Source organism: Cupressus sempervirens, chromosome 6 (genome assembly GCF_028749045.1).
Source record: "Cupressus sempervirens isolate cs-2001-9-10 chromosome 6, ASM2874904v1, whole genome shotgun sequence".
Lineage (NCBI taxonomy): Eukaryota > Viridiplantae > Streptophyta > Pinopsida > Cupressales > Cupressaceae > Cupressus > Cupressus sempervirens.
The window spans coordinates 435,497,890-435,510,746 of NC_143123.1; the positions used below are offsets into that span (position 1 = coordinate 435,497,890).

The following is a 12,857-nucleotide window of genomic DNA, read 5'->3' on the forward strand; positions in this document are numbered from 1 at the left end:
CTTCAATCAATTTAGTTTTTGCAAGTGTTCTTGAGAAAGTTCAGAGTCAAGAATTGATTTATGAAGTGTATTTTATTTTCAAGGTGTTAATGATTTGCAAGTTTCTCCTACATTGAAGGTCTAGTTCAGATTTGTCAAGTGACAAATTATATTTTATTTCTCACAAAGTGTGAGTGGAAATTCTTAATCATTGCACTAGTTTGTTCTTAGTTGATTTCATTGCAAGATTTTGAAGGACTTTTAGTTGTATGGGTAGATCTGAGGCTTTTGATAGTCTCTTGAAAAGGAAGTTTTAAATTTTTGATAAGTTTTTGAAGTGTTTTTTTCAATTTTCTGTTATAAAAAGGTGAAATGTAAAAAGTAAATCATAGTAATGATTTATTTATCCTCTCTTAAGGAGGTGGCAGCTCTACAAAGTTTTAACCGGTGATGTGAAAGATTTTTAGTATGCACTTGTGTCAAAATAGTAGATCAAAATCTTGCATCAGCACTTGAGGTATTTTGGTTTTCATGTTTTCTTTTCATGGAAGTCAAATGTTAAAAATATGGTTGCCTCTATTTAGTGATTTTCAGCACAAAAAGAAAGAGGTATAAATTTTATTTCAAGATGGAGTCAAATCTCAGAGCTGAGATCAGTTTGCCATGTTCTAAAAGTTTAGAGACTATGAGTGACAACATTGTTATGTTAAATAAGCTGATCTACAAAAAGATTGTCAATGTTATAAGAATTGAAGTAGGAAGTACTCAAGGTCTAATGCCGAACAATGTTATCTAAGGGTTAAGCCAGTAATCAGCAAGATGTCTTTTCATTCTAGACCTGAGGAATCTTCCCTACCTAATGTTTTCATTGATGGTTTAGTGCCTAATTCAGTTAATTGGGCAGCACCTATAAGATTACAAAGGTTTTTGCAATTTGAAAGATTCATTGAGGAGATGGAAAGTGATAATTATAGAGTTCATGGTATATCTCCTAATGATAATAATAGGTCTACTGAAAGTCAAGGTAGTAATGAATATAATGAATCCATAGAGAGAGATGATTTGTCTTCCAAATGCGAAGAGGTGGATTCAAATGTTAATGAATCGGGTAATTACAATTTTCATAAGGAAGATGGATATGAAAGTGAAAGTAAACTTTGTGATAGTAAATATGAAGTTGAGGTAAGTTATAATAGCAGCAAAGGTAGTGCTTGCCATGATAAGAATGAATAATATAATAATGCTAATTTTCCAAATTGTTATACTAATGATTTTTCTATTGTGAATACTTCATGTCATCTGGATAATAACCACAACTAGGAGAAGATTTGTGAGGCAGTCTTCTTGAGCCCTAATGAAATTTCAGCTTTGTTGGCTCGTAATTTTGAAAAGCATGTAAGTGTTTCTAAGGATGCTCATGTTTTCCATCATAATATTTCTTCATTTAGTCAAGTTACTTCCTCAAAGTTTGATGTGGAAAGAGATATAGAATCTGAACAATCTTTATCAAATTTTGGAGGTGTATATGACAGTACCTCAAATGTCTTTGCACATGATGACTTATTGAATGAGGGGGATGTTAGTGAAGGGAAGTTTGATACTATTTTAGATTCTTCTCATGTTGATTTTGATGCAATATGTTTTGATGTTTCATGCGATGAAGAGGAAAATAATGAAAGTTGTCAATCCAAATATGGATTTTCTTTATGTGCTAATAATTCTTGCAAAGATAAGTTCAAGGTTCATTCTGATATTTTTTTAGATAAAGAAAATGATCGTGATCAACATAGTTTAGATCAGCACTTTCAGAATAAGTTTTCATGCTTGGTGACTAGTCAGTTGTTTGAATATGAAGAGATTTTAGTGAAAGGTAAATCTAATTTAATAAATGACATGACTGCAAGTAGGCAATGATCAGATTTCACATACTCTTTGTATCTGGATACACAAGGTGAGTTGCAAAATTTTGACATATGCAACTTGTTGAATAAGGTTGAATATGAATCATTTGTATTTTTGGTTGATAGCATGCATCAGTCGTATGTTCTTGATGGTTCTCGATTTGATTTTCACATTCAAGAGTATGCTGATATATATTTTCATAGTGAGCAAGATGAAGAAAGTATGTCTAGTTTTTATATGCACTATGAAAGTGATGATGACAATTTTGTTTTGCTTAACGAAGTGATTGAAAGTGTTGATGTGTTGGGTGAAAAAAAGAAGAATGAGAGTTTCAATTTACCTCAAGAAAATGTCAATGAAAATCATGTGTATGATAGAGGTAAGGATTTTTGAAAACTTTTTGGTGGGCCAAGGCCATCATTTGTACATAATAGGAGTAGATTTCCTTGCTTTCAATAAAGCTATTTGAGAGAAGTTTTTGTTGTTAGGTGTGTGGTCTACTTCTTGCAAAGATGTGAATCTTTGCCATGCCCACAAGGGACATGCATCCCCAGATAGAGCCACTGTTGGGACTCAAAATTGAAGCCCCAATTTTGAGTACCATTAAAAAATAAGCCCTTTAAGCGCTTTTAATGCATATATACCCAGCTATCCATTTGAGGCCTAAGAGTTGTTTAATGTTTCTAACATCTTTAATTCATCATATCCACTTGTCCCATGAAGATAAATTGTCATTCTGAGCCATTTTGTCAAGTCCCATTTTGAGCATCGTCCAAATCTGCATTTTTGCCTAAGTGTCAAATAGCGATAGGAGGCCTATTTGCCTCTAAATATCTTGCACCCAGTAATGTTTCATGACTCACCACTTTGGGGTTGTTTAGTGTTCATACCAAAGAACTTATATTTCAGATTTTGAGTTGTTTTGAATCCGTTTGACTAGGTTGGGAATCCCTCAAAGTTGGTCATTTATTGTTGTCATGCTAATGTGAATTGTTCTAAATTCTGGGAGACCCTATTTGACTAGTTAAATTTTTGACCCAGTTGACCAAAATGAGAGAATTCTTTTTGTATTGCATTCTATAGGTTAGAGACTATCTATGTTTTGAATTTGAGCTTATGACAAATCTGTTTGTAGAGTTTTCAAACACAATTCAAAATGTAATTTGTAAAGTTTTACTGGTGTCATAAAATGCAGATTGATGGGATATTTAGTATACTTAATTAGGTACTCTAAATTCCTATTCTATACTAAAGGTAGGAACTTCAATTCCTAACTGATATTAATAGGTTATAGGTTCCATTTTAATAAGATAATTAAAAACCAATCCCTCTTTTTCCTATTGGAAAAGTCTAAATCCCCTATTAGACCTGGGGACTATAAATTGGTTATATGGCATATCCGAGTGATAAACAAGAATACGTGAAATACCTTACATATCATCTCCGATAAATAAAGCAAAATATAGTTTTACCTTAGGATAAACTAGATATGGGGATGGCGACATAGCCAAGTGGTAAGGCAGGGGACTGCAAATCCTTGATCCCCAGTTCAAATCTAGGTGTCGCCTTGGTAGTCTAAACAAATAAAAAAGTCTCTATTTGTATCCATGTCTTTTGGAGACAACTTGTGTAGCTTTAGGTGCTATTGCTAATATAGCAAATAAAATTGAATTTTATCGTTAATGTCTGATCTGATAGGTAGTTTATAGTAATTAGTTACAATAATTTTTTTTGAGAAGCCTCTACTATCGACTCATCCTTTTAGAATAGGAAGGTAGAAGATGTTTCTCGTTTCTCTCTTTCTTTTTTGTGTGTTTGTGTCTGTGTGTGTGTTTTTTTTTTTATTGCTTTTTTCTTTTTCTTTTTTTTCGTTTTTCAATTTTTTATCCTTTTTCGCATGTCCCTGGAAAATGGAAGTAGGTGCAAATTCTCCTAATTTGTGGTTTATCATACCATTTGTTATAAAAATGGGTAAATGTACCTTTCCATTATGAACAACAATGGTATGACCAATCATTTTAGCAATTGACATGGCATCATCATAAAATGATACAAATCTTAGATAAGAATATACAATGCACTAGAACGCCCTTGTTTCCAATTTTTTACCGAGACAACATCTAAAATTCCTCGAATTATGTGATATTTAACACTGGGCAAATCTTTGACTCTTCCACCTCTTACTAATACTATAGAATGTTCTTGTAAATTATGGTCAATACCAGGTATATAAGCAGTGATTTCATATTTAGAAGTTAATCATACTCTGGCAACTTTGCGTAAGGAAGAGTTTGGTTTTTTAGGGGTGATAGTGGAAAAGTTGACAGAAAAGTGACCTTTACTACCACTATATAAAATCGTACATGAGAATTTCACCTCATACGGCTTCTCGTTCAATTCTTTTTAAGACATTTTTGTTTTTTGAGTATTTTGAATATTATATAGATTATATTCTATGTAAACAAAAAAACTATTTGAATCCTTTGGGGTTCATTTTTCTTTCTCTATTAAAAATAATATTTCTCTATTAAAAACAATAAGAGTGATAATCTTTTTTTTTTTAATCCATTTTTATTATTTACATTAACATGCTCATTTTTTATTGATATCTCAAAATATCATTTCATTTTGTTTCATCACAAATTCAATTCAAAATTGATGGGTTAATGTAAGCTTATCCATGTAGTTATGCATTATTTGAACTGGGAATCAATTTGATTCAAAATTTTGACTTTTGTGCTTTGGTTTGGGTGGCATGGTTTGTATACTGAGAATTATTTCGATGGCCTATGATAAAATGGTATCAATAGAATATATGCTCCGAGCGCGGGAGAATTTGATCATTTAATATTATGAGAATTTGATCGTTCAATATTGTGATAATTTGATCAATTTTATCTCTAAATTCCCACTTTAGAACTTTCCAAACTTGATGATAAAGTGCCCAGAAAATATTCAAATTGTGATTCCAATTTTGCCTAATATTGCTCAGGATTGTTACCAACTGATTAATATTATTTATTGGTATTTCTATTTCCGAAAAAAGAGTAAAAAATAGATTTTTAGTATATTTCCACCCTGTTGAAGTAAAAAACCACAACCATGACTTATGTGTTTGAAACAAACCCCATTTCTCAAAAATAATATTTCTTTTTATTTGATCAAAAATAATATTTATTTGATTTTGATTAAAAGAAATTATTTCAAAACACTTTAGTTTTGAAAATACTAACTTTAGTTTTTCTTTGTCAAAAAAGTCACCTATGGATTTGAATTCCATAAACTCACCTATGGCTTCGTCTTCCATAAAGTCACCTATAGTTTTGTCTTCTATTATATCTCTTTCTGTTAAACTATATTTTGCTTTTTTTGCAAATTGATTCATTCGCAAAGATATTTTGACGTTCTTTAAAAATGTAAGGTGCCATCTTAGGATTCCATTTTTTTGTCTCATGACCAAAATGAACTCCTACTCTTACCATTTCTTTCAAATTGATGTTCCAATTTTTTTTTGTCATTTTCTTTTTTTGCTTTTTAATATGAACTGGAATACCTACATTCCAATGGAATGGGTTAAATTGCTTGCCGTAGCCTACTTGGTACAAGTATTCATTTGCTTTTTTATTTATTTTTATACAATAAAGCAAATTGTTAGATTTCTTTCTTTATAAATTACTTTTTTACTACTCCTACTCATTTTGATTTTTTCTTTGTTTTGAATAGTTTTTTTAGAACTTTTTTGTTTTGTTTTTGCAATAAAACTTTAAAGAAAAAATCTTTCACTTTTATTGGAAATATATTTTTCTTACTCATTCCCGGATCTATTTTACTCCGTTTTTCAAATGGTTGAATCTAGTACCAACAGGTATCATTCTCCCGAGAATAACATTTTCCTTCAAGCCCTTCAACTAATCAATGCGACCTTGAAGAGAAGATTTCGCTAAGACCCGAGCAGTTTCCTGAAAAATTGCTTCCGATAGAAAATTTTGAGTATTCAGAGATGTGTTTGTCATTCCCAATAAAATGGTTCGATAGTTTATTCTTTTTTCGAGAGCACAATCCATTCTTTGTGCTTGTGATAATCTAATGAGTTCTCCAGGTAAAAAAAGACTATTTAGTCAATTTTCATTATTTTTATTTTCAGACTTTTTGACATCTACAACTAAAACTTTCGATGTAATTTGGTGCACAATAATTTCTATATGCTTATACTCTATTCAGAGATGTTTTTTCTGGTATTGATCCGGATTTGGATGCTCAAGTAGAATTTGGGGCATTCCAAAAATTGGGAGATCCAACTACTAAAAGACAAGTGGTATAATATGGTATTACTCCGCTTGTTAATGCAATATTGAGAATTTGCATCTCAGGAAAATCTTCTTCTTTTGATTTCACCTTTTTCAAAATATTGTAATTAGTACAAAAGCTATCTCTATTAATTATAAATTACGATCAAATTTATGGAAGCATTGGTTTATACATTCCTTTTGGTATCGACCTTAGGGATCATTTTTTTTGCTATTTTCTTCCGAGAACCCCCCAAAGTTCCCGATAAAGGGGGAAAATAATTTACTATTTTTATAATCCTTTTTCTTACTTAAAGAAAAAAAAAGATCTTCTTGAGTTAGAGCATTTGGGAAAAAATGATTTATCTCAACTAATAAACTGGATAAAAATACCAAGCATAAAGTAGCTAACAAAGGTGTTGTGGAAAGATATGTTTTTATATCTTGCATTGTTTGTAAGTTCTCCTTCTCAAGAATGATAGATATATCATATGGTCAACTACACCCATAGTTTACAACTATCTGCAAACAGATATTTGTATTTGGTACAAATTCTTTTTTTTTTACAATATGATATGATAGTAATAACTATGTAATAGTAAGTAATCAAGTACTGTCAATAAATAGACATCTTCTACATTATATCTTCCGAATATACAGTCTATTCACATGCGAAGGTAGATAAATGTGAAAAACAAAATTCAATATTTTTAATATAAAATATTGAATAAAAAATACTCACGATTAAAAGGGATGTAGCGCAACTTGGTAGCGCATTTGTTTTGGGTACAAAATGTCGCAGGTTCAAATCCTGTCATCCCTACCCTTTTCTTATCCTAAATCTTACATAAAAAAAGTAAAAAGTTGAGTGCTAGTTATTTAATTCAATGAAACATTGAAATAATCTTTTCTTTCAAGAAAAAAAGAAGAGAAAAAGCACTCTTAGTTTAGTTTGGTAGAACGCAGGTCTCCAAAACTTGATGTCGTAGGTTCAAATCCTACAGAGCATGATCCTGTGTTTTTTTTCTTTTTTCTGATTGATCTTCTTGTCACTTAGACTAAAAAAGCTAATGGAATCTGATCCCTCAGAATTAGTAGGAGACCCGTTCATAATATCGTTCTAAATCAAATATCCAATTTATCGCCACGTCGATACTGTAAATATGCAGTTACAAATAATCCAGCCAAAGTTATAGGAATTAGACCTAACACAATTCTGAATAACAAAACTTCAATCATATTTTTTTTATTATGAAAAAGAATAGGTAAGGGTTAATAGCTAATCTACATAGTACCTCAAATTGACTTGGAATCTCAATTCCTATTGAGGTTATTTTCTATTTCAAATAAGTTCTATACTGCTTAACCCAATGAATAAGACTGAGGTGAAAATAAGCAAAACTAATAAAAAACCAAAATAACTAATTATAGTAAGCATGGAAGAAATCAATAAAAAAAAACAATGATTGATATGTATTTTTGTTAGGCAATTACCTCAATTTATTCTTTAGGATTAGAAAAAATAGTTTCAATAAATAGATACAAAGTTAGTATTGAATATCTGATAATGATGTTATCAAAAAACATAGAAGGAATATACAATAAAAAGATATTCTGTTATAAAAAAAGTAAAAATGAAATCCCCACCTATAAAATAAATACCAATTGTGTAGTAATTTAATTAATGATCCTACTCCTTTTCTATATTAAGTAAAATAATATTACTATGTTAGAAGCAGGCTAGCTATACTTAATATACTTCAAATATACCCTTGGTATCATATTGACAATCAAGCAAGGATTGTAGAAAATATCAGTAGTTTTCCATTTCCTGATCTCTTTCTTTCATGGGATCAATTTACCCTTGATTTTAGAATAATATAGGGAGCTTAGCATGTCTGGGAATACGGGAGAACGCACTTTTGTTGACATTATTACTAGTATTCGATACTGGGTTATCCATAGCATTACTATACCTTCTCTATTCATTGCAAGTTGGTTATTTGTTAGTACGAGTTTAGCTTATGATGTATTCAGGAGTCCTCAGCCAAATGAGTATTTCACAGAAAGCTGGCAAGAGGTTCCATTAGTAATTGGTCGTTTCGATTCATTAGAGCAACTTGATGAATTTACTAGATCTCGATCTTTTTAGGAGGTATTAATGACTATAGATAGAAGCTATCCAATTTTTACAATTAGATGGTTGGTCATTCACAGGCTAGCTGTACCTTGATGGATTGACATTTTAATTCTAAATTTAGTTGAGAAGTGACATTGGATGGCAAAGATCCAAAAAGAACTAAGGAAGGGTGATTTTCATATTCAACCAATTCCTCTTTTTTTCTAGAATGAAAAGTCAAAAAATGTTGTATAGTTTCCTTTTGTTCACGAATAGAGAATTCCAGTTCTGGACAACGATGTGCCATGGCAGCTAACATAGTATCTTCTCCTTGAGTAAAGGCATAATCGAGTCCATTCGCTCTTGCCACTAGAATTGGGATTCCAATTTCCCATTCTAGTTTGGGTGCCATACCTTCCAAATCCATTTTTATTATCTCTGTAGTACAAGTACCTATCCATATAATCATGCTAGAATCTCTATCTTTTCTTATTTGAATACAAAGTTTTTTTAATCCTTCATAATCATTCAATTGAGCCGAGATATCTCCTTCTTCCAATTCTGCCATTGCATAGCGAGGTTCTACAAAAATCATTACTCCAAGTGTATTTTGCAGAAAATAACTACATGTCTTTGTACCCACAACTCAACCTCTCACATAATGATCTATCTATACTACCCAAATTCATCATGATATCGGCTAATTTCATCCTTTTAACCAGTTTAGGAGGAATCTGCAAAATTAATAAAACTAGGTGGTCAAATTTTCCATCTCCAGGGAAAAATGTTATCATCTCCTATAAAAAAAATTCCTAATTCACCCTTGGGAGCTTCTACTCTCACGTAATGTTCTTGTTTTGATAACTCAAAAGTAGGGGAAGGTTTTTTACTGATAAATCGAGATTCAAAATCATTCCATTTTGAATCTTTTCCCTTATTTAAATGTCGAACCTCTAAATTCTCATAGGGACCTCCCAAAATTATTTGATTATTTCATTTCTCCGATTCGAAAAAAATAACGAGCTAATGAATCTCCTTCTTTTTGCCATTGGATTTCCCAATCCAATTCATCATAACATTCATAATGATCCACTTTATGAAGATCCCATTGGATTCTAAAAGCTCGTAGCATGGGTCCTGATAAACTCCAATCTATTGCTTCTTCTCTACTAATAATGCCTACTCCCTCAATTCGTCTCAAAAAGATAGGATTGCGTGTAATAAGTCTTTCATATTTGGTCACTTTTGGAAAGAAATAATAGCAAAAAATGAAGCATTTATCTACCCAACTGTAGGGTAAATCTACAGCTACTCCTCCAATACGAAAATAATTATGCATCATTCGCATACCCGTGGTAGCTTCAAATAAATCATATATCATTTCCCTCTCTCTTAAAATATAACTGATTGAACCATAGCTAACTTGGGTTACGGGTGTAATTCTAGCTGTATTAATCGTATCTTTTGGTGTAACCAGTTATTCTTTGCCATGGGATCAAATTGATTATTGGGCAGTCAAAATTGTGACCGGTGTGCTTGAGGCCAATCCGTTAATAGGAACTCCTTTGGTAGAGTTATTACGCAGAAGTGCTAGTGTGGGCCAATCGACCTTAACTCATTTTTATAGTTTACACACTTTCATATTACCCCTTCTTACTACTGTATTAATGTTAATGCATTTTCTAATGATCCGCAAACAAGGTATTTCAGGTCCTTTATAAAAAGGAAATCTACATTTTGAATCAGTATTGAAAACTTATTATTTTTTTTTTCTAATAAATCATTGCTGTAAAAACATGTTTCTCAGATTTCTCCTTTCAATTATTAAGTATTAAGTATATTTAATACAAAGAATTGAAGTAGATACTGATCTCAAATGGAGAAAATGGATTATGGGAGTGTGTGACTTGAACTATTAGTTAGGCTGTGCAAATCAATTTATAGGATCTGTCATACAAAGATTCAGATCGAAATGTGTCTCTATCCCAATTTTATTTCCAAAAATAAGAGGTTTAGAACTTGGGAAAAAGGCAAACACTTTGTTGTGTTATCACCTCTGGGTTCTTCCAAATTTGGTGAGCATCCGAAATAACTAGTGAATTGCAACTTTACTGCACCGCAATTGGTGCATTGATCTTTGTAGCGTTAATGCTTTTTGCTGGTTGGTTCCATTATCACAAAGCTGCTCCAAAATTGGCTTGGTTCCAATGATGTATCATAAAATAATGTAATACTTATATGACAAGTAGATTTTTGTATTGGATAACCACGACCCTGAGCTCTAGGTCGAAATCTTTTCAAAGTAGGACCTTCATTCACTTCAGCCGTAGGGACAGCTAAATAGCACTTATGTATACCCATAAATGAACACGCATTTTTGGCTATAGAAACAAGTACTTTGAATATAGGCTCACATGCTCTATAATCCATGAAAGTCAGTATCGCAAGTGCCTGTATATAGGTAGAATTACGAAGTAAATGAGCTACTCTACGTGCTTTATTAGAAGACATACGTACATGTTTAGCTACAACTCGTATTCTTATAGTTGAATTTAAATCTAAATCCCTATTTTGAAATATCAATTTCATCTTCATCCTCCATAATGAATTAATGTATACTATTTACAACAAGAATTTTTTATTTATCGTTTCTCTCTTTCTTTTTTGTGTGTGTGTGTGTTTTTTTTTCTTTTTGTTGCTTTTTTTTTTTTTTTTTAATTTTTCGATTTTTTATCCTTTTTCGCATGTCCCTGGAAAATGGAAGTAGGTGAAAATTCTCCTAATTTGTGGTATATCATACCATTTGTTATAAAAATGGGTAAATGTACCTTTCCATTATGAACATCAATGGCATGACCAATCATTGCAGGTACAATGGCAGATCTATGGGATCGGGTTACTATTATCTTCTTCTCTTTAATCATGTTTAGATTATCGATTTTACTTAACAAATCATTAGATACAAAAGTATTTTTTCTTAGTGAACGTGCCATGGTTAATTAATTACCTTTCTTTTTATTGATAGAAAATAAAAATAGATTTACAACTATTCCTATTTACGTCGATGAAGAGTTGAAACATCGCTATATTTATTTCTCTTCCGAATTTTTCTTCCAAGTGCGCTATAGCCCTAAGGGGTCAAGGGTTTTTCTCTGCCAATTGGAACTCTTCCTTCACCACCCCCATGAGGATGATCTGCAACATTCATAACTATTCCTCTAACTTCAGGACATTTACCCAGCCAACGTTTTGACCCAACTTTACTTAAAGTTTAATTTTTCCATTTAACGTTGCCTACTTGTCCAATTGTTGCTGAGCAGTTCTCAGACATTAAATGAATCTCTCCAGATGGTAATCTTAATATGGTCAATTGGCCTTCTTTTTCGATCAATTCTACCATAGCACCCGCTGCTCTAGCTAATTGTCTGCCTTTTTCGACTTGTACTTTGACATTATGTATAGTCGTGCCTAAAGGTATATTGGTTGAAGTAGATCTTTAATTTGTAAAAATCCCTTCCCAAACTGTACAAGCCTCTCTCAGGGCATACAGCTTTCTAGATGTGAATAGAATATGATTATTATGAATCTATTTTATATAGAATTTTCTTTTTTCCTCCAAACCTTGTTACGATGCTATTTTTTGGATTTAGAAGTGCATTTTTTTGGTACAGCCATAATATTTTTATAGTTCGATTTTATTTAGAAAAAATAGAAATTTTTTGAATATATTATATATATTTTTATTATACTATATATTTGTTTTTATTTTGTACACTTCTTATATATCTTTAAATTCAATTCATTGTTTATAGTTTAGTTCCATTTTATGGATAAAAATATGATAGAACATTCTATCATATTTTTATTGCATTTTGGAACCTTATTATATACTATTTACTAATAACAAGAGATCCACGATACAAATTGAGAACAATTAATAAATTCTTACATACACTTACATACATATATCGAATTTTGAGTAAATGAAAACTATATCATTTTAAGATATTCAATTATTTCTCATATTAATAATTCTAATTGGTTTCATTTTCTATTCAATTCTATTCTTAATACTACTATTAATCTACAATGAAAAATTGAATTCTAAATAAGAATGTGTGTGTACATAACTAATAGCTCAGTACCTAAACTGAAAAAGAGTTCCTTCTTGCTCATCTTACAAATATTTGATTAGTATTAGTATTGACTAATGCAAATCTTTTGCAGAAAAAAGAGAAAAAAAGTAAAAATTAAATATGAAATCGATAGGATTGCATCCCATATTCTATCATTCTTCTTTATTCATGATCTATCATTTTTATTTTATTCTCTTCAGGGTCTAGTGGATTGGAAACCAAGAATGTGGAATATCAAAATATTGAGAATAATTTTTTTATCTTCCTATGGAATTTATATAGAAAAGATGAAGTAGAATTTTATTTCTAACATGATCAATTTGATATTATAAATCATCTCATTGATAATTTAATTTAACGATAGGTAAATAATTAATGATAGTAATGATTTAATCATCATAATAATCATTGTTTATTTGTTTTTAACATAATGAT

General features: G+C 30.9%; 2 non-coding genes across 2 annotated transcripts; both read left to right on the forward strand.

Annotated features, from left to right (window-relative positions):
- Nucleotides 1–3,378: 3,378 nt before the first annotated feature.
- TRNAC-GCA (transfer RNA cysteine (anticodon GCA)) lies at nucleotides 3,379–3,449 on the forward strand. The gene has a single exon. It is a non-coding gene; the product is annotated as a tRNA-Cys (tRNA).
- Nucleotides 3,450–6,916: 3,467 nt separating this feature from the next.
- TRNAP-UGG (transfer RNA proline (anticodon UGG)) lies at nucleotides 6,917–6,990 on the forward strand. The gene has a single exon. It is a non-coding gene; the product is annotated as a tRNA-Pro (tRNA).
- Nucleotides 6,991–12,857: the final 5,867 nt, after the last annotated feature.